At 36.3% G+C, this 14,168-nt stretch overlaps 1 protein-coding gene across 2 annotated transcripts in view; it reads right to left on the bottom strand.

Moving 5' to 3' along the window:
* PRKG1 (protein kinase cGMP-dependent 1) overlaps positions 1 to 14,168 on the bottom strand; it is a 1,422,417-nt gene that overhangs the window by 202,360 nt on the left and 1,205,889 nt on the right. The window lies entirely within an intron of this gene.

The raw sequence follows: 14,168 nt of genomic DNA, 5'->3' as shown, positions 1-14,168 counted from the left end.
CACCTGTCCCTCAGGTTCACAATGATCAATTCCTGGCCAATCATTTCTCTTCCATACCTCCCTCCACCAAACCCATCACTCCTCTGGATTATTTTGAAAAAAACCTAGAATCCATATATGTTATCTGCAAATGTTTGTCAATCTCTAAAATATAAGGACTGCTTTTAACTTCAAAATGGCAATGTCATTATTATTCTAAAATAATCAACTAATTATTTTAAATAATCAAATATTAGAAATACAAATTTCAAAAGAACACAATAACACCAACCTATTACAATCGGTGACTTAAAAATATATACTGTGTGTTACTGGTATGTGAGGGACTACACTAAGCACCTCCAATGTAAAAAAGATTATTGCCTAAAATTCTTTAATATTTTTTGTATAAATAGGCAAACAAAATGAAAATGCTAAGATAAAGTAAGAATGTAGTGCGCTTTTGGAGAGCTGAAGGGTAGCAAACACACCACGGGATGATAAAGGGCAGAGGGAGATTTAAATAGGTGAGACCTTATGAGAGGAAGTAAATCAAGTGAAGGAAGGACTATGCTGGAGCTGCCTCATATCAGCTGTGAGCGCTACGTTTGCAGATCTCTTCTTCCCAGATTCACATTCAAGGCCATTACGCTGGTAACGTAGTCGCGGTGGGAGTATTTATATTGCTGAAACTGGTAATCACCGGAGTTGGGTTTTTGTGATTTTCTTTTTCTTTTTTTTTTCTTCAGCGAGCTGGTTGGTAAACATCTACAAGCACAATAACGTGTGCGTAAAAGAGCTTTCCTCGTAGAGTAGCAATGACTGCCAAGGCTCAGAGATGAGAAAGGACATTAAGCGGTTGGTTCATTGACAATATCAAGTAAATGTGGTGAGACCTTATTATCAATACATGGAACATTCTTTCTGCATGAGGTATCTGAGGCTCATTTTCTTATTTCCTTCAGTCTTTTCTCAAATGTCATTTTCTCACTGAAGACTATGTGAACCACCTTACTTAAAATTGTTATTGTCTCTCCATATGACTTCCCTGTCCCTCTTACCCTAAAGGATGGTCTAGAAGGGGATGTACAGGCTCCAGTATATCCCCCTGACCCTATGACTTTTCCCCCTTTTGGAAGAGGTACAGTAGAAAAGGGCCATAATGGGACCAGCTAAAGCTCAGGCTCAGAGCAAGGGTCCTATTTGCCTGGCTTAGTTAGGGTTTTGATATATGATGAATGAGAAAATGAATCTAACAGCATGAACTATAAAGGAAAGATCTGAATTGCAGTGGAAAAAGTAATAAAAAGAAAAAGTAATATATATGAAAACTGTGAAAGAATTATCTGTAAAATGGGGTATCCAAAATATAAAACAGGGAGAGTTATGAGTGAGAGGGAGGAAGGTTGCAGAGATTGTCCTTAACTTTCAAACCTGAAATACTAGGGAAATGAAGTCATTCTTAACAGAGGAACTGATTTGAAGGAAAATTAATGTATTTGAAAAAAAAAATTCCAGTAAAGACTTTTTTTCTCCCACAGTATTTGCCTATAGTATATCCAACTCTATACTTAGGGAAAACCCAGAGATCCATGATCCAATCTCTGAACACTGAGAGAAATAATAAAAACTATAAATATAAACTATTGCACCAATCACTTAAATATTATTTTCCATTTCCACAAACACATACCGTCTTGCAACTTTAAATAAAATCATTTGGCTAAGCAGCTCTTTTTTAGGATATTTAGGCATTGATAGAAGAAGAAATGGCAAGATTTATATTCCAATTCTTAATGACTCACTCTGCTTTAGAAAATAGGAAATTAATGAAACTTCCTGTAGCTGGTGACAAAATAATTTACCCACTCCTCTTTGAATAAAACTACCTGTTAAAATGGAAAGAAAGATAAATATGGTCTTTGGTTGTCTCAGACGTGTGACAGCTTGATGAACATCCTCAGTGCTTGATCAGGTACACAGAGCGACATGGACATCAGTGGTTACCTCACTTTAGTGTGTGGATTGGTGAAGTAGGGAGTTAAGAGGGATATAAAATAAATACAGCTTATAGTAGCAAAGATTCTAAAACCTGTGATTTTTCATGATCTCAGCTCCTCACTATTCTGTGCTAAGACTGGAGACACACACCTTTTATGTTATTCTGTCCCAAATATATATTTTAAAAATAACATGATTATTTTTAAAATTCATAATTTTAAAAATTTATAAGTTTAAAAGTTAATTTCAGGTACATGTTTTACAACTCTTGATGATTTTTGTTTGGCATCACAAATTCAAAAGCCTTAAAGGGAAAATATTACACTTTTTCAGGATAGCAAATCCAAGTTTCAAAAGGGAAATAAGTACATATGGATGGGGGTGGTAGAAAATCTATATTCTTCTTGTGGAATGTTTGTGAAAAATGTTCCTTTCAAACCAACATGTTTCTCCATATGGGGTGCAGGTTTTTCGCAAAGATGTTGAGCAGACAGTGAGAGGGAGTCTGCCATCTGGGTAGCAGGCAGCTGTCAGCTACTGATGCTGAGGGCATCATTAAGCTCAGAGACTCGGGAATGTTTCAGAAAACACAAGGACAGCCATTATACTTTACAGGATAAACTCTAAATTCTGACAGACCTGACTTGTGGTATAGTTTTGAAAAAAAAGGGGGGGATAGTTTAAGAAACTGTTTTACAGCTACTTAAAGGGAAAAGAGGGTGATCAATAGGTCCATTTGCTTTAAAATCATGTTTGCTTAGTAATGGAGAAAAGAGCTAGGCCAAGATGAAACCATGAGTATGTTTATCAACCAAATGGAAATTGGTGGAGGACAAATGTATTAAGTACCTCAGGAGAGTAAAAACGAATAGAAAGCAGGAAAAAAGCAGCCGTATGATTTTCTCCATGAATTGTTAGACCTAATTTGGGTAGGAAAGGGAGACAGTCATAACACGACACTCCCATATATTGAGGACTACCTACAATGTCCATTCTGCCCAGTGCAGTCTCTGTTAACATACAACTGCAGTACGGTAAACTGAAAAGACAATAGAAGGTGGACCAAAGAGACCTGGGTTTCACTCCTGGTTTCTCTGCTTACTCTGTGACCTTGTATAAGTTATTTAACTTCACTGAGACTCAGTTTTCTCACATATGGAATGGGATAAATAATGGATGCTGTGAGAATTAAACAGAATAATGGATGTAAGATTATTTAGCACAAGGCCTTGGATGGCAAGAACTCTGTTTTGTTTTCCTTTAAATGTTTCATTGTTAAACAGTAAACAATACATTTTTGCTGAGAGTGAATGACAATTAAATTTAAGAGAGAAACATTAAAACACATGCTGTTTAAAATTATGTAGCATAATGTATTATTGTAAGATATAAGTGTACTGGCTTAGCTGTTTAATTAATAGTTTATCTTATATTTCCTAATGTGGGATATGAGGATCAGATGACTTTAGACAATATAGGATAAATACCTTATGTAAAAGATCCATATTATTTAGTTGGCACAATTTCTTTAATAAGTATTAAAGCTAATTTACCTAAAATTCCAAATCCATTTTTCAATGACGTTATTGTTCAGAAAAAGACTAAAGCCGAGAATAGTCTCATCAGGCTGATAACACCAACTTCCCAACGGAAAAGGCAAAGGTAAGATGTGAATGAGAAAAATCTAGGAAACCCTAGCTCATTTTACTACCAGAAACTGTAGCTGGGAGATTCTGTGTCTCTGATTCAACTTTATCCTGTTCACTTGACCACTGTTTAAATGATCAAAGATTGAACACCTGTAACTCCCCAAATAAGTGCAAATTCTTTCAGCTATGAAGTATTAAGCCTGATGTGTTCTTTCAGTCTTCCTTTCTCCTGCTTGTGATTATCTGCTTGATCTTAAATTCTACCACTTTGGTAGAAAATTCTGTCTGTACTCTGTTTTCCAGCCTGAGAATTAAATTATCCAAACTAGAAACGGACACACAACCCAAAACTGACTCCCAAAGACAAGACCCTTTTGGCCAATCCTTGATTGCATATACTGACCATTAATCAATCACTTGAATTGTTCAAAATTCCATGACTTTGTAGAATATAACTGCTAACGTCAGTGGGTTTATTATACTTATTGCCCTCTAATTCTAGTTATCCAAATAAGCCCTAACACAACCTGTTACCTGTTACTGGGGTAAAGCCACATTGCAAACCTGTAATGTTATTAACAGATGCTCTGAAAATGGTAGGATAGGGAGAGTTCAGAGCCTCCCGAGTACAGAATTGTGAAGCCATGGTAAGTAATGAACCATAGGAAAGCTGGTATTTCTTTGACTGACATTTGATAAAATCATGGATGCCTATAATAATGAAGTGAGTTTGAAAATATTTTAATAGTTGATTGAGGTATAATTGACATTAATTAAACCTCACATTTAAAGTGCAAAATTTTAAAGCTTTTGACACTGATAGATATTTATGATTCTATCACTATACCCCAAAACTCATCATCCCCAAAGAGTCTTAGTATCCCTTTAAAATCTCTGTCCTGTCAAATGGCATGACTAGGTAACTACTAATCTGCTTTCTGTTACTATGGATTAGTTGGTATTTTCTAGATGTTATATTAAGGAGATTATATATTTATGTGCTTTTTTATTTACTTAATTTTATTAGTCATAATTATTATTACATTCTCTATGTTGTTGACTATATCAATAGTTTATTTTTATTGCTAAATCATACTTCATTGTATGACTATACTATGAATTGTTGTTTTTTTTCTTTTCTTTTCTTTTTTTTTTTTTTTTTTTTTTTGTGATGCAGACTGGGAGATGGACAGACAGGAACCAACAGACAAGAAAGGAGAGAGATAAGAAGCATCAATTCTTCGTTGTGGCACCTTAGTTGTTCATTGATTGCTTTCTCGTATATGCCTTGACCAGGGGGCTACAGCAGACTGAGTGACCTCTTGCTTAAACTGGCGACCTTGGGCTCAAGCTGGTGTGAGCCTTGCTCAAACCAGATGAGCCCACACTCAAGCTGGTGAACTCGGGGTTTCAAACCTGGGTTCTCTGCGTCCCAGCTCAACGCTCTATCCACTGTGCCACCACCTGGTCAGGCTACTGTGATTGTTTATCCATTCATCTGTTGATGAACATTTGGATTGTTTTAAGTTTGTGGATATTACAAATAAAGTTGTTATGAATATTTGTATATAAATATTCATATGGACATAGCTTTCATGTTTTATGTAAATATCTAGGAATAGGATGGTTGGGTCATATGGCAGGCAATATGTTTAACTTTTTAAGAAACTGCCAAATTGTTTTCCAAAGTGCTATATTATTTTACATTCCTACCAGCAAGGTATAGAAGTTCTACTTGCTCCATATCTTCTCCAACATTTGGTATGGTCAATCTTTTAAATCTAGACATTTTAATATGGGATTCAAATAATTGAACAACTGGTTCTCTACCCTAAAGACCATATTTAAGTATAAAAAAATGATATACCAAAAGGTAGTTTATTATTTCATGATTTTAATACTTAAGAAAGAATAAAAGAGGTACACAAAACTAGATTATAAGAGTTTTAAAATATTAATGAAAACTATTAAATAAAACCTGACAAAAACAATAAAACTGTTATTTAAGAAATTTCCATATTGCTTCTTGATTGGCATCCTCACTTGCAATTTTTTTTCATCTATGGATGAAATGAACATCACTTCGGGCACTTAGAATACACTGTTGCGCAGATGAATGTTAAAAAAGAGTAAGGAATGTAAGTTTGTGATTACCACATTGGGTGGCTGTCCAGGCACCCACCTTAGAGAGAACTGATTATAAGTGCCATTTTAGTACCTGGTTCGCTGAACTCAACAAAAAATTAGGTATTAGTTCTGCCGAACTGGTGCAAACTGGCTGAATCCCATTACTGGTATAATAGTACTTCGTTGAGGTTTTAATTTGTATTTCTCTAATGACTAATCATGGTGAGTTAATTTTCATGTGCCTATTTTTCAGTTTTTCTTGGTGAAATGTCTGTTCAAATCTCTTTCCCATTTTAAAAACTGGATATTTTCTTTATTATTGACATTTGAGTTTTTTTTTCCGGAATCAAGTTGCTTTTCAGATACATGATTTGCAAATATATTCTTATAATCTATGAAGAGAAAATATTTTTTTTTCCTATTCCTAGTAGTTTTTTTTCCCAAAGAACAAATATTTTTAATTTAATGAAATCTAATTTACCATTTCTTAACATTTTTATTTAGAAATTAAATTTGATGGGGTGACATTAATCAGTAAGAGTACATAGGTTTCAGGTAAACATCTCGGTAGTATTTGAACTGTTGATTGCATTGTGTGCCCATCACCCAAAGTCATTTCCTGTCACTGGGTATTGGTCTCTCTTTACTCCCCTCTTCCCCACACCTCCCCCTGGGAACCACTTCATTTTTTTTTTTTTTTTGTATTTTTCTGAAGCTGGAAACAGGGAGAGACAGTCAGACAGACTCCCGCATGTGCCCGACTGGGATCCACCCGGCATGCCCACCAGGGGCGACGCTCTGCTCACCAGGGGGCGATGCTCTGCTCCTCCGGGGCGTCGCTCTGCCATGACCAGAGCCACTCTAGAGCCTGGGGCAGAGGCCAAGGAGCCATCCCCAGCGCCCGGGCCATCTTTGCTCCAATGGAGCCTTGGCTGCGGGAGGGGAAGAGAGAGACAGAGAGGAAGGGGGGGTGGAGAAGCAAATGGGCGCTTCTCCCATGTGCTCTGGCCGGGAATCGAACCCGGGCCCCCCGCACTCCAGGCCAACGCTCTACCGCTGAGCCAACCAGCCAGGGCCCACTTCACTTTTATCTACATCCATGAGTCTCAGTTTTATGTTCCGCCTATGTGTAAAACTATATGTTTATTATACATACATCTGTACGCACTATAAAATTTAGACACATGATCAGTGAGGATACATATAACTTCAGGAGGATGATAGTGGGAGGGAAGAAAAGTACTGTGGGAGGATACAAAAGAGGCTTGAATTATATCTATAATGTTTTATTTTTAAATAACTAAATGAATGATATTTGTTATATTGTTCTAAATGTTATCATTTTATTAATTTTAAAAGAGAGAGAGAGAGAAATCCAGGAAGCAGTTTTAAAAATATTAATTAACTTTCCCCAAATCACAGTCCATGAGAGGAGAATCTGAGGAAGTACAGACTACTGATACCAAAGTGTTGAACTGACTTGGCTGATTTACTTTTGCATTAACAAGAGCAGGGCCTAGCATGTACTATAGGTGTTCAGAGTGACAGGCAACAGGTGGGACAGCCTGGAGAAAAGGGCCCTGCTGACAGTGGTCTGCTATTAAATGCCGCCATTCAGCTATGATGGCCCTGAGCTGCATTTGGAATCCAGGAATCTGATCTAGTTGTAAAGAGGCCACATTTCAAGCGAAGCAGAGACTGTGACCTGAGGAAACCTAAAGATCATGTAGTTCAACTGGCTCAGTTGCCAGATTTTCAGAAACAGAGGCTCAGAGAGGTGAACTAGCTTACTCAGTTATATAATTAGTGAGCAGTTGACTGAAAAGCTACTGCTGTGCCAATTATACTAAGTGCTCTAAACTTTAGTCAAGAAGTAGAACGTTTTTGGGAATGGGAATGGTGATATAATGATTAGAGTGATGGATGCTGATGTTGCTGATTCGGATAATGAAGATAAAGTTGTTGGTGGTGGTGATGATAGCAGCTGACTTTGTTTTTTTTTTTAGTGCTAAATTCTATTAGATAGTCACTCAAATGTTTTGTAAGTATCTCCTTGATTACTTCGTACAGTAATTAAAAAAACTTAGAGAAAATCATCATTTTCAGGGTTTCATAATTTATAAATGGAAGAGTGGATTCCAACCCAGGCAGTTCAACTTCTGAGCTGGAACTCTTAACTATATGCTCGTAAAGAGGAGCAAGTGGAAGCTCGATATCATCTCTCTCAGGTTCATTTTCGTCTTACATATTTCCCATTACTAGAGATCCAAATGGCTTAGAAGTTGACCTTACCTGATGCCTATGTGAATTTTATATGGTTTCAAGACATATGAAGATCTTGAAGCAATAGTAAGTCAGAGTGTAGTTGGACTGACTCATGAGGTATTGGACTGAACCAGAACTAATTTCTTCAAATACAACTTTAGTTTTCATGTATATAAGAAAAGAAACTTCTATAAAGAGTAAAACATTTTGCTCTTTCTCTAGTGTGGAAAAATCATTATCACAGCAAAAATAAATAAATGCTTCAGCCAAAGAATACTGAATAATTTGCTTGATGGCAACCAAACAAAGTGAAAACAAGTGACCCCAATTTTTCTTGTAACAGGATATTGTTGGTTAATGAATGCTCATTATATAGGTTATAGGATGGCTAGATTTATTACTCTACTGTCTCTATCCAATAAGAAAATGAAACATTACTTGTAAGGGGAGAACTATCTAGTGGAGTTCTGGAGTTAGGTTACTGAGGTTATGTTGGGCAAATGAGTTATAAAATCTGTATATTCTAGTTTTGCTCACTCTTATTGTTAAAAATGGCTGCTGCTCATGTGATGATGCTCTCACGTGATACAAGTGATTGCTTTCATGCTTGGGAAGGGGCTTGGTTATGCTAATGTGTGCTAGGGGAGGATTTTTCACGCCAAAAAGTTTTACAAGGAGGAGCTAGGAGGCCATTTTGGGAGACAGAGACCACGTTGTTGTTGAGAGGAGGAGACCATGTTGTTCCAGGGGAAAGAGGCCACATGGTTGGAGGAGAAGAGGCAGTCAAGATGGGCGGGTGCTGAAGGAGAAGCCAGTTGTGCAGAGAGGAGAAAGGAGATGGGGAACCAGAGGGGATAAGACTTGTGGGGCCTTTGATTCTAAGAAAACTCGAATGTTTCAGTAGCTTTGTGAGCACTGAATGAGTGGAACTGGGAGCCCAGTGTGTGTGTGTTTGCTCACTTGCCAAATGCAAGCTGGGAATAAAGGTAATGACCCACCAGTTCTTGGCTCCACAGTTACATTACCATCGGCCCAAAATAAATGCAAACCTGCAAAACCAGTTGGCTATGACGGCAGCTGCGAATATTGGCCTTACAGGATACATTTCAGTTCATTCAATTATCTACTATATCCTTAACTAATACTAGAATTAGGCACTTTTAAATTTAAAAAGAATGCTAAAGATACAAAGAAAGGATAGATATTTTGTATTCATGATTAGGAATAAGCAACATTGTTAAAATGGCCATATTACCTAAAGCAATATATAAATTTAATGCAATCCCCATTAAAATCCAAGGCACTTTTCAAAGCAATAAAACAAAGAAACAAAAATCATCAAATTTGTATTGAACCACACACACACACACACACAAAGAACAAAAGAAAGAAAGAAAAACACCTGCTGGTGGGGAAAGGGCAAAGCCAGAAAAATCTCACTTCCTGACTTTAAACTATACTACAAAGCTACAATAACAAAACTAGTACTTTATTTGCAGGAAAACCGACACACAGACCAATGAAACAGAATTGAGAATCCAGAAATAAACCCACACATGTATGGAGAACTCATATTCAAAAAAGGAGCCAAAAATATTCAATGAATAAAGGAAACCCTCTTCAATAAATGGCTTTGGGAAAACTAGAAAGCCATACACAAAAGAATGACACTAGATTGCTATCTGACACCATACACAAAAATTAATTCAAATGGATTAAGGAGCTGAATATAAAACTAGCATCAATAAAATTCATAAAAGAAAATATAGGTACTAAACTTATGATATGAACTTTGGTCTCAGAGGGGTTTTTTGGTAACTTGACTTCAAAGAAAAGGAAAATAAAGGCAAAAATAAATGCATGGAACTACATCAAACTAAAAAGCTTCTGCAGAGAAAAAGAAATCAACAACAAAGCAGGCACTAAACTAAATGGAAGAAGATATTTGCAAATGGTATCTCTGATAAAGGGCTAATTTCCTAAATATATAGAAAACTTATACAACTCAACAAACAAAAATTAAGAGCAATTCAATTAAAAAATGGTCAGAGGACCTGAATAGACGCTTTTCCAAGGAAAACATACAGAGGATCAACAGATACATAAAAAAATGCTCAACAGGCCCTGGCCGGTTGGCTCAGCGGTAGAGCATCGGCCTAGCGTGCGGAGGACACGGGTTCGATTCCCGGCCAGGGCACACAGGAGAAGCACCCATTTGCTTCTCCACCCCTCCGCCGCGCTTTCCTCTCTGTCTCTCTCTTCCCCTCCCGCAGCCGAGGCTCCATTGGAGCAAAGATGGCCCGGGTGCTGGAGATGGCTCTGTGGCCTCTGCCTCAGGCGCTAGAGTGGCTCTGGTCGCAACATGGCGACGCCCAGGATGGGCAGAGCATCGCCCCCTGGTGGGCAGAGCGTCGCCCTATGGTGGGCGTGCCGGGTGGATCCCGGTCGGGCGCATACGGGAGTCTGTCTGACTGTCTCTCCCTGTTTCCAGCTTCAGAAAAATGAAAAAAAAAAAATGCTCAACATCACTAGTTATAAGAAAAATGCAAACCAAAACCATATTGAGATACCACCTCACACATATGATAATGGCTATTTTTAATAAGATAAGAAATAGCAGGTGTCAGAGAGGATGTGGAGAAAAGAAAGCCCTTGCTTACTATTTGTGGGAATGTAAACTGATGCAGTCACTATGGAAAACAGTATGGAAATTTCCTCAAAAAATTAAGAATAGAGCTACCATATGACTCAAGAATCCCACTTCTGGGAATCCAAAATTTTAAAAAATATTTATGCAGAACCCCTATGTGTTTTGCAACATTATTTACCACAGTCAATACATGAAAACATGTCTTATGCCCTTTGTGTCCTAAGTATCCTTTGACAAATGACTAGATAAAGTAGATGAAGTATTTATATGCAATGGAATACTACTCAGCCACAAAAATGATAAAATTTGTAGCATTTGTGACCACATGGATGGATCCTGAAAATATCATGCTAAGTGAAATAAGTCAGATGGGAATGTACAAGAACCTCATGACTTTAGTCAGTATGGGACCTAAAACAAAAAGTAACCAATGAACAAAGTAAACAAACTCAAAAATACAGATAACAGAATGGTAGTTGCTAAAGGAAAAGGAGTTGGGAAGGATAAAGAGTAAATAAGAAGTTAAATATCTGGTGATGGAAGAACACTAGACAATGGGTGGTGAACACACAATAGAGTTTACAGATATCATCTAACAAAGTGATACACCTGAAATTTCATATTATTAACCCATGTTACCTCAATAAATTTAATTAAAAAATTTATAAAAAGAATGGTCAAGAATTTATTTTAATATTACTAAATTCACCAACATTTTAATAATCTGCTGAAAAATAAAAACAAAAATCCCCAGTCCTCATAACCTTTATTTGTGAGAAGACAATAATCTAAAATGCTGTGTTATGTGCATACAGAGAATATTGACTATAAAATTTAGGTTTCAAGTAAAAAAATCATTTGATTTGCAGCAAAGCATAGCTAGTACCCAAAAGAATATGTGTGGTTGCCCCCAAAACTTTATATCCTGAAGTTACATAAATTTTTAAGTATTTAAAGAAGAACAAGTAAAACAAATCAGATTTATAAAGAGTAGGAAAATCTGGGGTGAAAAATTAAAATAAGGGAACAACATCCAAAAGGACATGGAAACAAAGTGAAAAACAGCTCACAGACATAGAACATCAAAACATTACAATGTCAAAAAAATCCAAACAAGGAAATAATCTAGATGGTTAACCTCACAGGCTTCCTTCAATTGGATCTAGTTATGGAGTTTTAAAGAGGCATATCTGACTGATAAAAATCACAAAATGGAAGCTCACAGATTAAAATTGTTTGCAGAAATGTTTCATGTGCTTGCAGAGCTTCTTTCTTTTAAAATCAAGTTACAAAACAGCATTTCACATATTCTTTAAATACTGAGTTTTTTCTGCCTTCCCTTAAGGGGAAAAAAAGGGTAGCAATGACTTGGGCTCAAAAATTGCTATCCTCATTACAAAAGGCTTTCTAGGTCACCACCAGTTTTACTCATCTTACTTTTACTTATTTACATTACCAACCTGACCCCTATAGTCAAGCGTGTTTATATCCCCTTATTTGCCATCAAGCAAGTAGTAAAAGTGATCAATGGCAGAAGAGATTGCAAGATTAGGCATGATTAGGGAGGCTCTTTTGTTCATTCATTTATTTATTCATTTGTTTATTCAACACGGACATGTTAAGTATTTGAAAAGTGCCAGATGCTGAATTGAAAGCAAAATAAATATTTAGGACTTCTTTTCATTAAAGAAATGAAAGTCATAGATCTAAATGCATATCAAGATGTATAGAATGTGAGAGGGGAGAACAAAACACTGGTGAATTATATAGGAAATAAAATGAGAAATTGTAAAGAGTGCTAACAATTGTAGGGATCTCAGAGGATGGGGAATTTAAAGGAAAGGGGAGTTAACCATGTAAAACTGTGACTGAGAAGTGAAGTCAAATGAAAGTAAAAGAAAGAGTTTTAAGACATAAGTAGTAAATTCCTGGTGACATTTAAGAGGGCACTCACAGGAGACTGAGTTCAGTAGTGACAAAATAATAGTAAAAAACATAAGAAAGAAAGAGATGGGGGTAGGCTAGGAGTGGGTATTATGGGTAATGGTAGACGTGGGTGAAAAGACGGCCGACTAGGTTCAAAAGAGAGTTGTGAGAACAGGTAGTTCACAAGAAAAAGACATGCTAGAATGAATTCAATCCAGATGGGAGGTCATTAACAAATTTTGATATCAGTGCAAAATTTGACATCATTTTTGTAAATCATATCCCCAACGTGACTTCTTAAGATACATTCCAGGAAAGTGTTTTCACCATAAAAGCTTTCTTTAATTGGCACCAAATTCAGTGACAGTAAGCTACAAAAGAGAATCTGTCAATTCTCAATTATGTTTTATTTTCTGGTGTTCCACTTGTGATCTCATCAGAAATGATTGAAAATGTTTCTGGTTCTTTGGCTCTGCTGGAAATCACAAGTTCCACAGAGGCATTTAATCTTGGACAAATAAAAGCAGGTGGCATTTTTTTTTCTAGAATACTCTGCATATATAATAATCAAGGGAAAGAAAGATTAAAGTAAAAGTGTTAGGTTTTTGCACTTTATACTAGGAAGATGATGTTTATTGCATTCTTTTGTGCATCTACATCAAACATGGTACTTCTTCCAACTTTGGAAAAATAGGATAGCAAGTACACACACATGAACTCAGTAAAAGAAAGAAAGAAAGGCAAATGCATTTAGCTCTGAATATTCATAAGATGATGTGGCCTGAGTAAGATAATTTATCAAAATCACTGCTTCATTTCCATAGTTGTGAAAGAGTAAGTAAGATATTAAGACCTGGCAACTGATTGTGTATGGCTCAAAAAATATGGACTTTTTAAGGTGAAGGGATTAAGAAGTATAAATCAATAGGTACAAAATAGTCACAGGGATGTAAAGTATGGCACAGGGAATATAGTAAATAATGTTTTAATAACTATGTATGGTGTTATGTGGTTACTCGAAATATAGGGGAAATCACTTTGTAAAATATATGACTGTATAACCACTGTGCTTACACCTGAAACTAATACAAGATATTATTGAATATAAATTATAATTGAAAAATAAAATTTAAAACTCTAAACTTTCTTTGTAGCATTTTTAGAGAAAATTGCTTATAATTTTAAAAGTAAAGGCATAATTTGAAATGGCAACAAAACTATTTTAAATATTTTAGGAGTATATTTTATCTTATTGCTGTTCCTCTCTAGTAACATTTCTTCACCTGGATTTGATGCAAAAACAAATGTTACTGGTTAATTCTTACTCAAGTGGCTTATTGTACAAATAGCATTGAACTTTGAAAAGTTTTTTATCTATATATATCTTATACTAATAGTTGAGATGTGTTGCTTATTGGAAAATAAGAGAACTCTGGCTGATTGGCTCAGTGGTAGAGCATTGGCCAGGCATGCAGATGTCTTGGGTTCAATTCCCTGTCAGGGCACACAGGAGAAACCCCCATCTGCTTCTCCACCCCTCCTCCTGCCCCATTTCTCTGTCTTCTCCTCCC

The sequence above is a fragment of the Saccopteryx leptura genome, chromosome 9 (assembly GCF_036850995.1).
Source record: "Saccopteryx leptura isolate mSacLep1 chromosome 9, mSacLep1_pri_phased_curated, whole genome shotgun sequence".
NCBI classification, from domain to species: Eukaryota; Metazoa; Chordata; class Mammalia; order Chiroptera; family Emballonuridae; genus Saccopteryx; species Saccopteryx leptura.
The sequence above is the reverse complement of the archived record's forward strand: the minus strand, read 5'-3'. Positions and strand labels throughout refer to the sequence as shown.